The sequence below is a fragment of the Nanorana parkeri genome, unplaced genomic scaffold (assembly GCF_000935625.1).
Source record: "Nanorana parkeri isolate BGI_ZX_2015 unplaced genomic scaffold, ASM93562v1 scaffold89, whole genome shotgun sequence".
NCBI classification, from domain to species: Eukaryota; Metazoa; Chordata; class Amphibia; order Anura; family Dicroglossidae; genus Nanorana; species Nanorana parkeri.
The window spans coordinates 828,245-841,585 of NW_017306357.1; the positions used below are offsets into that span (position 1 = coordinate 828,245).

The window sequence follows — 13,341 nt, forward strand, 5'->3', positions numbered from 1 at the left end:
TATATATATATATATATATAAAATGCATCCATAGCAATGCAGCTAAAGGCAAAACAGGACTGCCAAGTGTAATGGTCAAATAAAGTGAATGGAATTTTGCTGCCCTGTCTTTGAGGTGCATTCCAAATGCACATTAAATGCAGGAAAACGCCCGTCCACGTGATCTCCAAGAAAGCTGTTTTACCTGACAGAGAATATCTTTTTCTGCCCATCCAGTCTTGAGATTTGCACAGCACTGCCACACAACACAGCCCTTTCTGGCAGGGCAGGATACCTAATTTTTCTATGCTGCAATTCACTAACCCTTAAAGGTCTTATCTATATACCAAATCTGATATTGAAGAGACTTCAGAAACAGGTATTTTGTTTTGTGATGGGTCTATTTGATTACAATTAGGGAATTGATGCAGAGAGCAAAAGTGGATGCATTGCCATTACATTTCCTGCTCACCTAAATAGCTCCCCAAGAAGCCCCCACCCATAATTTCTTAAAGTGAAGACCATGTAACAAGAGGATGCAGTTCAACCCACAAGCACACAGAAAAGCCTACTGAGTCTGGTATCACTGAATGCAACTTTAGATTAAAAAAGGTAAATTTAAGAGACTGTATAATAATAATAATAATTTTAGTGTAGTGGGAAAGTTCTCTCGGAGACAAATATTCACTAAAAGACTACTTGTTGCTGGGTTTGTTCTTTAAAAAAACAATGCCATCTTGGCTACATCTCTTCAATAATTTGTATTCTTTTAAATTAAATTTTAGCACTTGAAATGTCCCATTTATTTCACTTTCATACATCACTCCATCATAAATGACTTTATATAGAAGAGAGCCTAATGTATTATCAGCAATATGTTCAACTCATTTTGCAGGACAGTCCCCTACGTTCACAAGTCATTTATTAAATTACTAATAATTGGAAAGACCAATCATTTTCATGTGATGGTGATTTATTCTCCAGGATAAAATATAATCAGATGATGAAACAGGCGTGTGTTTGCCTTGGAAAATGTAATTTATAATTCCTTAGAGACATTCACTGCGGACGAACACATACTGCAAGAGAGAAACACTCAGAAAATACTTCAGTCATTTATGACCAAATTGACCTTATGACTGGACATTCCAATAGGAACTGCACTGGAATTTGGAGCGTAAGGTGACCACAGACACAGCAAAGCATTATTTTCCAGAAATGGGATTTTGCCGCAGTTTCATTTAGGTAAAACCCTGTGCGCAGACAGTTCTGGGACACAAGTTGAGTCTGCGTGCTGTCTGTCTATTCTCATTCCACTGGAAGCCTTGTACCAAAATAATCCTGGGACACAGCAGTTTGCTCAAAGCAGAGTTAAAAAGGTAGTCTGAACTCCCTCAAAAAGGAATTCCGAGCGCTGCAGAGACCTCCAGAAGCCTGCAACAGCAGCTTTGCCATGACTGTAAATTTGCTTTATTAGAAAGAAAAGTGTGAGGAGCAGAAAGGGCAGTTGTATCTATGGGCATCTTTTTTTTTTTAATCATGTCGTTTTTATGAGGATTTTTAAACACATTACAAGAACACATTGCCTTCAGCAAAATATAACACAAACATAAAGAAAAACAATAGTAGGTAATGAAGCCGACAGCATAACCCCTCTCAGGTCAATGCTGCCCCAACGGGGCATCCCGTCACCCTCCATGACATCATTATCCTCTGCCTATAGACCAAATTTAATGTCTACAAGAAGCCCATACACTTCCTCCTATATAATACCACATCATCAGAAATACAATCCCCAACTATTACACGACAGCTACAGATCTATCGCCCGCCTCATCTGCCACTGGAGGTGGATAGCACCGATCTGTGTAACCATCTCGTCCATACGTCATAGCGTCAGAGTATTATCTCTATGTTGAAAAACCACTCTTTCGAAAGCTATCAATCGGTCAAGCTCCTCTACCCACATGGTTACTGTTGGGACAGTTGGAGAGATCCACTGAAGTGCAATAACTCTGCGTGCTGCAAACAGAGCCCTGGATACAGCTGTCAGAGTCATATCATCCCACAGATCAGCATCTATAATGCCGAGCAAGCAGGTGTTCGGAGAGCAGGAGACTTGGACCGAGAACACTGAGCTAATAATTCTTGTAACCATCTATGGGCATCTTTACAAAGATAAAGATGTAGACTGATCCCATTGACAATCATTGGGGTTTAAGAACAAGGCTAGAAGTAAAACCAATCAGTGACCTACTAATTTTATCCAGCAAGAACAGCAGCTTTGCTACAATTAAAACGTTCACAAGGCTTCACCACCTAGGTGCTGATTGATAACGGAGAGTGGTCCACAATTAAGGCCAAATTATAAAACGTAAGACACGGTGTAGAACCTGCAGTCCTACATGCAGTCTTCTCTGCTTAAAACAGCAGATTCTGTGATTAGAGGAGATCTGCCCTTGTGCCTCTGACAGTTCATGTAACTGGGATCTCCTCTGGGCTTTTTTTCTGTTCAAGCTCCCATTCATTTAATAGCACTCGATCTTCAGATTACGGAAATCACATTGTGGTCTGTGCTTTATAAATGCATGTTTTTTCTTTTTTTAAACCAACAGTATGACTACGGTCGGGTCACGACTCTACTCTTTCAATCAGCTCCCTAAGGCAGAACAAACATGCAACCGCCAAAAACCAAAAGTCCTGACCAACACATTTGCTCCAGAACACCGATTTAAGGAGTAGTGATGCCACAGAATAACCATGACAGACTAAGAAATGATAGCCGCCCCCTATTTCTATAATTAAAGATTCAACCAAACTCAAAAACGTGTGGCCACAGTATCTTTGACCTTCGTGCAAAGTACAGAATTCCTACAGTGTCGAGCTGTACCAAACTGCATAACTAGAACACTCAGAAAGATTATCCTCAGGAAACAGAAGCCAATTTAAAGATTTTTAATGAGGTGGAAATAAAGGATTTGCCCTTCTGTGTAGAAACACACCTCCCATAAATTTCCCTGCACAAAACATCAATATTGTGTAAATGCTAAAGCAATATGTAGTGAAGAAACTGTGCATATGTTAAGAAGAAAATTGTGTGTGTTCAAGTAATACACTTTAAATCACTTTGCCTGCGCGCACAGCTGCCCGGAGTTGATCCCCAGCACGCGGCTCTGCTGGCAATACAATTTATTTCTTACAAATGGCACAGTTAGCAGATACTGGCAATAAAAGTAATATCTTCACTGATACGGCTCCTCTTATCCGGAGATCACGGAGTGCTTTACACAGTAATGAATACATCTCCTGCGTTATTACAGCCTCCACATTTTGTTTACCTCTGCTGGATGAAAGGCTTAGCAGGTTCCATGGGATTCGAATGTGTGACCTTCTGCCTGTTAAGATGTTATGGGAACCTCACCCACCTGTCTGGCATTTAGTGTAAAATGCAATAACTACTTTCTGCTTACAGTAAAGGAAAGAAGAAAAAGAAAATCAATGTACTGCCACCGCTCAAGGCCACCGCTTTTTATTGTGAGCGTTTAACGGTTTCGATGCAGGAGGGCCTAGAAAACTGACATGCGCAGGCCTACTAGAACAGAGAATTTGGCTTCAGACACCAGCTTGACCTGGCTCTTTCGAGCAAAATTTTTTTTCTTTAAATGAACACAATTTATTTTTTTATATTCCTGGGATCAAATAAATTATTGCTTTGCACCTGGGATCATCTAAAAGATTTCCTTTTGGTTTTTAGTACTTTAATAAACTTTAATAGACCCATAACTAGGTTCTTCTATTTATTTGAGTTTTAGATACTGTAAAGACAATCTTAGAGAGGAACTGCTGTACTCCTTACCGGAACCCCTATGTATAAAGGAGGGTGCTGTAGTAACCACGGATGGCGCCGTGTATCTTTAAATATATGATAAATGTTACCAGCACACCTATGTCTTGTGTCAATAATCCATCTTCTTTATTGATGCAGACTGTCACAAAACAACTTTTTAGGGCCAAGCAGGGTCCCCTTCATCAGCTTTTAGTATCATACTAAAAGAAGAAGATGGATTATTGACACAAGTCATAAGTGTGCTGGTACCCCGAGCCTCTAAAGAATATTCCTTTCAAATAACAGGAAGGTGCTGAGGAGCTACTGCAGCCATACTCATCTACTGCGTGGTAAAAGTTAAACTGTTACTTCAGAACTCTGCCGTCACATGAAAACTTTCAAGAAAGTTGGTCTTCCTTTCTTAACATTAATGCATCCAGGCTGAACAAATAGCAAACAGGTTTTAATGGTCAACAACTGCAACACCCCATGCTCCTTAGCGCCACTGCTAGGGAGACCTCCATTTTGTCTATAGTTGCACGATTGTTCACAATATTAAAAAGTGACACTAAACTCAGGAGTTAGATCTTAAAATGGCATTGAACTGCCTTACCTATAACAAAGCTGTAGCTTATTTGTGTATCACTCGGCTGTAGATCCTGAGATCATCTCTGAATTGGTGCTGACACTGTCCTTTCTTCTGGAGGGTGGCCACTTTTGTTCCCCATAGCCCCTGTGTGTGTTATAAAGCTCAATGATGAACTACAATCTCACATTTAGTTTACTAATTTGTATTGGAATTGTAGTCCATCACAGGAGTGAGCTTGGAGCGGTGACTACTTTACAACACACACAGGGACCATGGGGAACAAAAGTAGCCCCCTTCCAGAAGGAAGGACAGTGTAAGCACCAATTCAGAGAGGATTTGAGGATCTACAGCCGAGTGATACACAAATAAGTTCCAGTATTGTTAATAGTTCAGGTACTTGAATCCTTTTTTAAGATTTATCTCCTGAGTTTAGCGTCACTAAGTACCAAAGACAAAACGAGCTTACGCCACTGAGTGTGCGGGGAAAGGAGATAAACATATAACCAGCACAAGAAAATCCCCTTACGAAAAAGTTTCCATGCTATTATATTTCCAACAATTCCAAAACAAAATGTATTGAATGCATTAAAAAGACTCTTCATGCCATTTTGAAACATATGGGATTTTTGTGCAATTTCATACACTTTGTTTTGGTATTTTATGTGATTTACGGTAGAGTGGAAACTTTTTTTTTCAGGAGATTTGGTTGCTTTTGAACTATTAGGTAGTCTCAGCCTTTACCTGCAGACTTTGGGCCCATACAGTGTATACAAATGTCTATCTAGACTAGAGATTAGGCATCTAGATCAGGAGTTCGAACTTAATTTTAATTTCACTTGCTGAATGCTTGGCCCAGGTTGGTGGCTCAAAGGAATGAAGCTTAAAGATGAACATGGCAGCCAGACAGCTAGCTTTTTCAGAAACGGGTCAGCAAAGGAATCCTTCGTATTTCATGGTTTCCTTTAATTTCATCACGCATGGCCTATTGCATGAATGCTTTCCATGACGGATGTTCCTTTTTCTGGGCTTAAACTAGATGTAAACCCTAACTGATTGACATTTAGTTCATTAAAGCAGTATGTAGCATAACTGATCGCCATTTTCTAAATACAATATTTGTTTTGACCATTTTTAATAATAATTTGTTGCATTTCCGTTCTGCTGCTCTCCCGCAGCCCCTTCATGTCCACATGCACCACAGCCATGGCTGCATGGCATTTCCCAGAATGTAACCTTTGAAATGTTTCCCTGGCAAACAGCGAGCACACACAGGTGTCAGCTGCGGTATTTATCGCTGAGGTTACAGAGATGGTGGGAAGCGGATACAAATGTCAGCCTGCAAATCCCATTCTGTCGCAGCCTCCAGTCTAATGCCAGCAATCTGTAGCCGTGGCTGGCTCGCAAGGCGCAACCATTTATCAGAGTGCATAATAACCTTCAGGATAATATTCTTATTCTTATCCCCTCCCTAGAACTGCGATTCCAGACTGCTGCCTTTTATTTCCTCATTCCAGCCAGCTCTGATAGAAATTAGGCAGAGCTGCTCTCTGGCATCCAATGTTGTTCGGCAAGAGATAAACAAAAAAGGCCAGCTATTACTTTAGCGCAACAGAGATGAACTTTCAGGTTAATGAATTTTTCATGTCCCATTAGTTGCTGACAGACAGCCTGGGATGGAGAGTATAAATCCAGTGCAGGACAGGGATCAATACCGGCTATACAACAGAATCTTAATTCACCCGTCATTGTGAATCAAGCCATTGGGCAGCAAGGAAGCACAACCAACAATTTCCATTTTGTAATTAGGAAGGTTTTAGTGTATTTAGAAAATAAAATTACAATGATACCCCACCTCCTGCTCCAATAAGTTCTACCCACTTACTATATACGTTATCCCGAGGAAATGTGAAGGCCTGCCTGAACAACATATTCAAGTGGAACTCAAGTGGAATAGAGGGGAAATTGTCCAATGAGGACAAGATGGGATTTCTGTCACTTTGAAGTTTTTTTTACTCTCATTTCCTGTTACCACCAGGGCACCTCAGCAAAACAATCTGAAGGTGTTTGTAACCCTTTTCTACTGTAGCCAAAACTAAAAAGATTTCACTATGCATTTTAATTGACCAAAATGCAATTTTCTTTACTAAGGAACAGGGGAAGTTGATACGTCTACGCGCACACAGAGACGTCTATATGGAAGCTGGGAAGTCTACACGCACACCGAGACATCTACACGCACGTCGGGACATCTATATAGAAGCTGGGATGTCTACAGCAAACCGAGACATCTACACGTAAGCTGGGACGTCTATATGGAAGCTGGGATGTCTATACCGAAGAAACCCCAATCAAAAATGGAGATTGCCCCAGCAGGTCAAGTCAATGTAGGATCACAACACAAGGCTCAATAGATTAATGTCCTTCTAGCACAAGGTCAGGAAACTGACAATGTTGCAGTTCTCCCATTTGGCTACTGAAGCACGTGTCCCTGTGTTTTGCAGTATCCAGTCAGTGTACAGTAATACATTCTGACAGCAGGAAAATAAATATGATGGAGAAGACATTCTAGTGTGCGCTGAGTCACTCTTAAGCAGCCCCACCTGTAGCAAGCTTGTCACAAAGTGTTACAGTAATCCTTTCAGATCGTAACCTCGGGCACGGTTCAGGTGTGAGAAGCTTCAAGCTGCATGTTTAGTTCTTGAGGTCTTGATAGGTTTAAATGCGACAGCCTCAACTGTTATTCCTGCCTGTTATACAAGGCTGAACCTGTCCATCAACATGTAGAGTGCCTGCCAATGTTCTGTCTGCAGGAAGGGTCAATCACAGAGCCTAGCGTTCTCCTGCTGCCTTACACTTTAGTATAGCAAACAGAGGAAAATTCTGATGATCAGCTCCGTATGTTAGAAAAAGAAAAAAGTTTGCTAGCTGTGTGCTAGTGATCCAGGTCAAATCAAACCCATCATTAGTTCTTCCTATATTTAAAGTAAACATGTAATTTACACACTGATACCAACTAAAGGAAAGGCTAAATAATGACTACTAAAGTTGTAGGATGTCATCTGCTATATTTAGAGCCCATTCACACCAGGGCGCTTACGGATCAGCACCGTTACTGCACTGATCTCAAAAGGGAGGTTTTGGGATTTTTTAATTGCGTTTCAGCTGTGAAACGCAATTAAAAATGCCCAAATCCACGCAGATCAGCACGGTTCCATTGAAAGCTGTATGGAAACCGCACTGATCAGCGCGGCAAAAATAGTGCAGGGAGCTGTTCACATTGGTGTTTTTTACGATATGGGAATTAGGTAAACAGTCATCTAATAAGTTCAGTTGGAGTGCTGGCTTTTCCCCTATGTTTTGATTTGCATGGTGTCACCGTTTAGCCAAGCACCCACCCCTACTTGTGGGTTATATATATTTGTGTGTTGTAGAACTTCTAACTCCTCACCACTCTCTTCAAAACTAAAATCACATTTTGAGTTTAGATACACTTTAGCCCTGGTTCACACCTAGGCGTATTGCATATGCGCGTCTGTCGCGCGTTTTTTAGCGCGTTTCGCAGTAAAAAGATCGCGCGACAAACGCGCGTTTCCGAGGGCTACTTGGCTGTATCCCAATGGAAACGCGCAACAAAAACGGCCCAAAGTAGTACATGTACCTTTTCAGGCGTGGGCCGTTTTGTAGCGCGTTAGGGACGGGCTGAAATACGCCAAGGTGTGAACTAGACCCATTGAATACAATGGGATTTAGATGTTTGCGCGTTTTGTAGAGCGTTTGTCGAGCGTAGAACGCGCTACAAAACGTTCAGGTGTGAACGAGGGCTTAGGGTTGGCTGGCTTTGCGTTTTCATGTTTTACTAGAGTATCTCTAAGTCTGTCCACGTCACCCTAACACACACAGAATACAAGCTGAACAGCAGGCGCACTGGAACTCTGCCATGCACTGGTACATTTTTGTACTAAACGTTGATACAAAAATCTCACCAGAACATTCAGAGAGCTGACCAATGTTGTTTGAAATTCTGTTTTAATTGCAACATTCAATTTCCGAACGAATGGAGTTCCCCCAAACGAAAAGCACATTTACTGATTGAAATTGATTGCTGATTTGACTCCATTAACTATGAGAACATCTAATGAACAAACTGAAAACAAATTATTTTTTAACAAAATTCTACTTGTATATGGCCAGCTTTAGTTGCTCAATAATACAAGCCCCCCGCCCCCCTCATGGTACGGTTATATGTGCCAAATAAAGCTGAAATTGGATCGTATCAGAATATTCTTACTAAATTCTACAGGAAACCAGCCACAAAAACAACAATGAACCCTTGCAAGCTCTGCAAACACGGCAGCAATACACTATTTTCTTACAGTACAAAGCAATTTTGTTGATCGTCTTGTGGTTTTCATTACCATCGTGTAACTATTGAGATGACAACAGTAGCAGTAGCTGGAATCTGTATCCTGTCTTCCATTGTCTGCCTTGAAAAGGTCTTGCATTTAGATACATTTTGATCTTCCTGAGGCCAGGTAAGGGACGAACAATAGACTAGTAAATGGGATTTCGAGGAAAGAGACGTGTTGAAACATCGAAGCCGCAAAAAGGAAAATATTGATTTTTCTCATGTCAGTCTGAGGAAAGAAAAAATCGTTTTTTGGCTCAGACACTTAACTTTACACAGCCAAAGACAAAGTTTAATTCCGGGAATCCACTTCAGGAAGGCTATAGGTCAGTAGCGGTTTAATTAAGTATTTTCTTTTCATTTTTTTTTTCCTGACAAGTAACGATTATATTTTACTAAAAAGGACTGTAACGCAGTTGTGCAAATAACATAACCACTTAATGGGAATTCTCTCATCATAAATGTTTTAAAAAATGGTTCTTAAAATGATTGCTTACAGCCAATGAACATGTATATCATCTTTGCTAATTGGTCATTATGTTAGGAAAGCAGTAAATGACCCTTTATCAATGCCTTTCAACTGACTCATACTGTGATAAAACACCAATCCAGAACCAATCTACTCATGCAGTTCAGAAGCGGACAGGGTCACTTTAACGCTCTTCTTTTACCATGTGTATACTGGTGTCATTGTCAGAATGGGATAGGCATGTTAATGGGTAAAGCTGGCCATTGACTGGTAGATTTTCGTATGAATGTCCATAAAAGAATCCCATCAGCACATTCGATAATGCTTTCAGGGACTTGACAATGTCGTTCAAAATGTAATTTTACTTTAATATTTAATTTTGAAAATGAATGGAGTTTCCCGAATGAAAACCATTCGCTACTGTGGTCAAAAGTGATTGTCAGTTTGACCTCATTAAATATTAGAAAATAAAAAAAACATTCCAAAAATTATTATTTTTTAATTAAATTCGACTGGTGAATATCCATTTTAAACAACCAAAGTAGAATTAAAGTTACACAGCAAAACATTTGTCATCAGGCATGAAGGTCTCTTCCATAAAACTCTTACATCTTCATGCTAGCAAATTTCTGTTAAATGTACACTGCCTGCAGTGTGTGCGCAGTGCAATGTCCTGACCCACTTCAGCCATGTAAAGAGACCAGAGTTGCGTGGCGAGTTAATTTAGCTCCAGCAAACACGTGCAGGGAATTACATTATCAGTAGCCACCCACCGGTGAAGCAAGAAGATGCTGGACCCAGAAGAAGAGCAGAAAAAAATGGCAGCGATGGAGTGGTGGTGGGAAGCATAGAGGAGATTAGATCCAGAACCAAGTGCGCCTTAATGTGCAAGTACTTAAACATTATGGCAAATGTGCCGTGCCATGCCCTCCTTCCCAGTAGAATCACTTTAATGTTAGCAATGTAGTTTTTAGGGGGTGATTAGATGTGCTTTAAATGACAAGCCAATGGTTAAAACATTAAAGTGCATGTATAGCCCTTTTTTAGTTTTGGATAAAGTGTGGGAGACTTGAAACCTGTTTTTGTTTTACCTTCTTTGCACTGATAGGATGGTTTCTCTTCCTTTCTGTCCTGGAGATGCAACTGGCAGTGGGAGAAAATCCCTCCAAAATGATGGAAATCTCCTTTTTAGATAGCGGTCACCAGAGCAGTTGTCCCCATTGGAAGATTTCCCCTGGCCACCTGCTCTGGTGACAGTTTAGATTTTCGTTTTGTTGGCAATGGTCACCAGGACACATAGAAAGGGTGAATTTACTCATCAGAGATAAAGATAGCAAATAAATAAATAAAATAAAAAGCTTGACTGTGAACCCTTTCCTACTCTACCCAAACTAGAGAAAAAAAGTAGATTGCAAGCCCTAAGGGGCAGGGCCCTCCTTACCATCTTGTCTTCAATTGTATGGTGATTGTAATGTCTTCCTTATATTGTGAACTATTGGCGCTATATAAATCCTGTGTAATAATAATAATACACTTCATAAACTTTAATGGTGATTTTGTTTACAGTTTCACTCACAAAAATTATGATGCCCAAGTTTCTAATACACATCTTAAGATGTTAATTGATGTTAAATGTCATCGGTGGCCATAGGCATTTCCTTAATAACATACGTGGCTAACAACTTGACCGATCATTGACCTCCATGAACTCCACCCCAGGGATTCCATGGACGTGGCTGAACAAGGTCCGCAGAGCAAAGGTGTCAATCAGAGCACTTAGCAGGCCATGGTTCATCGTTACCTGCCGCGCATCACACATTCTTAGCTGCAGCCACTCAGACTTTCACGGGCAGCAACACAAAGAACATCAGACAAACTGTCCCTTTCCTCGCGCATCTCCGATTACTGTAAAACTGTGTCCCTCTGCAAAACTGGCTACTTTCCAAAGGTCTCAGCAGCCAATTACAGTGCGTTAACAGGCTCTACAAGAGAGCCGGGAGGATTAAGCTTAAGAGGATCCTTTTTCCTCCACTCAGCCTCTCCCTTCGGATAAGAGGGTATTAAAAACGTACCGAGATAATAATAAGATAAATACTTCATGCATTAACCCCCACTCCGCAAATATATACATTGTAAAGAATACGACGTTCTCTGAACGCGCTTTAATAATGACCACTAAAGATGAAACATAAACCAGCTATGAAATATTTGTTTAATAACAGTTCAGAAAGTAGAAACAGGCTGTAACAGGTAGTAGTACACTGTCAGACATCAGCTCTACCAGCATGTGCACACCTTCCAACTTTCTGAGACTGCAGCTAGGAACATCTTTTAGCACCATTTTTTTTTTTTATGGCAACAGACGTGCCTTTGTTATAACCCTTCATTTTAGACCAATGAAGAAAAGATCAAAAGTACTGCATGCGCCAAAAAGACAAGGTCTCTGCAATGTAATTTATTTGCATAAACAAATAAGGCAAACTTTGAAAAAAAGGTCGGAAAACAAACAAAAAATTCTTATAAAACAAAAAATGATCTTGTATCAAGAGTTTGGAAACAGAAACATCTAACAGATTTCTAAAAAAAAAATCACAACCTTTTCTTTATATTAGTGCTGGAAATTTAGAATACTACTATACTGGAACTGATCCCAGCCCTTGAGAGTGCACAACAGTACTCTCACTTTTTTTTTTTTTAAAGTGACTGACAATTTTTTTTAGCAGGTATGAATCTTTAATTGCTCCCTGAACTGGCAAAATGCAAGCACTTCCTTGTAGTGACGTGGCTTGCAAACCCCTCTCACCCCTGAGACTTTACAATTGGACAGTGAGGCAGCCGACATAGTGATGGGCCAATAGGAATGTGGGGGAGGAAGCAGGCAAGTTCTGACACTACCCAGAAGTGTCAGATTGTTACCTGTTCAGAAAGGTCTAGCACAGGGGTAGCCAAACTCCGACCCTCTATGGGATTCGTAGTTCCCCCACAGCTGGAGGGCCGATGTTTGGCTACCCCTGGTCTAGCATTTAGGTGTACAAGGAGGAATTTCATCTGCTGAATGTATCTGCAGGCACTTCCATGTGCCTTCACTTTATGCCTGCTAAAAGTGATTTTTTTTTTTTTCTGTGACACAATCCCTTTGGGGGATTTTTTTTTCTGTGACACAATCCCTTTGGGTCTCCGTTCAGACCCAAGCGTCAGTGTTTCAGGTGTTTTTTGTTTTCATTATTATTTAAGCAATTTTGAGTGAATGTACGCACGTTTGCCAATTGTTCTTAAGCATTTTTCAAAGTGTTTTGTTGCACGTTTTTTCAGCTTGTGCTGTGCTCCATTTTGTTCCCCAGTATTTTTTTTGCAGACAAAACGCAAAAAAATGCATAAAAACACTTGTGTTGGACGTTAGCATTTAAAGGAGAACTATGAGGTGAGTGATTTTCACTCAACCTTATAGTTCGAACCGACGTGTGACAATGAAACTGTCACAGGTCGGCTCAATAGATCGGGAAGTGAGCGAACGCATACCGTCGCTGGCTCACTTCTCGATCATGTCACTGCAGAGAGTCGTGACTGTCACTCACGGCTCCATGCAGGGATTCCCCCTCCCCTGTCCGATCCTCCAGCGCTGACTGGCAGAACGGACGGGGGAGGGGGCGGGCACAGCTGGCTCTGCCTATATATAGGCAGAGCCAGCTGTCACTCACGCAGCTGGGTGGATCTCGACAGTAATGTCGGGATCCGTCCCGGCTGCGGCGGTCTCAGTATACCGCGAGCTGCAGCTCGCGGTATACTGATCTTTGGGTCACGGGAGAACGCTAGTTTATATCCTCCAGTGACCCTTAGGAGAACTATGGTGAAAAACACTGACCCCATAGTTCTCCTTTAAGTCCATATGGCCAAAAGTGCAGAAATCTGCAGATAAGTGTATTTTTTCCAATGACAGCCATTTTACTACAAGCAAATAATTCTCAGGTGTGAACAGAGGCCATAAAAAACAATAGGATTCCATATGTTCAGCGTTTGGTACCTCAGAGCTACAAAACGTCTAGGTGTGAACAGGGGCAAGGTTCAGAGCTCTT

General features: G+C 41.0%; 1 protein-coding gene across 2 annotated transcripts in view; it reads right to left on the reverse strand.

Annotated features, from left to right (window-relative positions):
- FAF1 (Fas associated factor 1) overlaps positions 1-13,341 on the reverse strand; it is a 218,339-nt gene that overhangs the window by 38,205 nt on the left and 166,793 nt on the right. The gene's annotated exons all lie outside the window — the stretch shown is intronic.